Raw genomic sequence first — 1,764 nt, forward strand, 5'->3', positions numbered from 1 at the left:
ATGCTGGGAATCTACATTTTAAAAGTTCCAGGATCCCAGCAAGGAAGCACCACTGGGAGGACTTCATCGCACAGCCTCCTCTGCCTCCTCTGGTCCTTGCAATGTCCCAGCTGGGCCTGCCTCCTCCCTCTGTAAAGTGGGTGCAGCTAGGAAGTATGGGTGGTGAGAAGAGCAGCGAGCTGAGGATAGATCCTGGGTACACCAACATTTAAAAATGAGAAAGAGGCTTCCATGAAAAAGAATGAGAAAGAAGGGCCAGGGAAGTAGGAAAGAAACCCTAAGAGTAAACTCAAAGGAAGATGGAGAGATATGACCAGTCACTCCAGGTGTGCCCGGTTAGAGGGTGCATCAGAATGAGAACTAAGTTGCTCTGTCAGTTCAGAAGTGAACCATTTGGTGCCAGAGATTTTCCTGGCAAGCTCTTTCTTCCCTCCAGCAAATAGTCTGTGCCACAGGGCTGGCTGACAAAGGCATCTGAAATCTCTGACAGGAGAAATTTCTTTTCCAAAACAAGGCCTCTGGGAGCCAGATGCTATTAACCACCCCCACCCCCTGCCCCAAGAGGAGGGGTTAGCAGGTCAGGGGGTTTGCCTTTGCCTCCCTTCTCCTGCTGAGTTCTGGGACAGGATTTATAGTTTCTGGGAGGTGTTGTGTGAGGGTCAGAGAAAATACATCCATTTGTCACTTGGAAGTGGAGGAGAGTCTGCAGTTTACTGTTCCTGGCATCTAGTGGGAGTGAGAGTACAGGCCAGGAGACAAAGTGCAGCCTTAGGGAAGGAAAATGAAAACCTACCATCTTCTCCTTTACTCATTGTATCCACTACAGCTGGGGTTTCCGGCCAGTCATAAGGGACACACTTCACCTCTCCTACCTGACCCCCAAGAGGTGTGTTGGTCCAGCTGTGGAGAAATCCTTTTAACGTTCAGGAAAGTCCAGTGAGGCTGGCATTTGGAAAAAGGAAAAAATGAAAGGAAGAAAAAGAAACGAGAAATAAGCAAAAAGTTCATAAGCATAACACTCCCTCCAATTCATCCTTCCCACAGCAGACTGAGTGAGCATTCCAGAACACAAATCTTACTCTGAGACTGCGGGGCTCAAACCCTTCAAATGCTTTCTCCTTGACCTTACCAGCAAGTTCACATTTTTAAACATGATATACAAGGCCCCTCGCAAGCTGATGCCAGTTGTCTTTTCTAGCTTTGTCACCCCACACTTTCCCTTCATACACCCTGGACTCCAGTGCCATGTGACTCCCCAGTTCCTAAACAAGCCAGGCTTCCTTTTTACCTCTGAACTTTCCCACATGGGTGGCCACCCACCAGGCACTCAATTCAAGTGTGGTGGTTAAGAGTGCAGACTCCAGAATCATTTTTGCTTGGGCTTTATCCCAGAAGTGGGTGAGTTTCTGATCCTCTCTGCCTTCATTTCCTCAGTTGCAAATTGGGGCTACCAACGGAAGTGCTTTGAGGATCAGATGAGAGAAGCTGTGAGAAGTGCATAGCCCAGGGCCTGGCACAAAGTCAGCACAACTTCGTTATCTGTTACTCAGTTGGCTGTCTGCCCAGTAATGGGAGGCCCTTATCTATCTGTTTATTACAAGCTATTTACAGTCTGACGGAAAGGCAGACATGAAAACAGGACATTACAAGACAGTGTGATCAAGCGAGGATAGAACTGTGTGAGTCAGAAGGAGCGACCCACGGGTTCCCTACCTTCCTCCTTTTCCTCAGCTGTACTCACCTCAAGCGCTGCCCTGAATTCAA

This window comes from Eulemur rufifrons, chromosome 30, assembly GCF_041146395.1.
Source record: "Eulemur rufifrons isolate Redbay chromosome 30, OSU_ERuf_1, whole genome shotgun sequence".
Taxonomy (NCBI): Eukaryota; Metazoa; Chordata; class Mammalia; order Primates; family Lemuridae; genus Eulemur; species Eulemur rufifrons.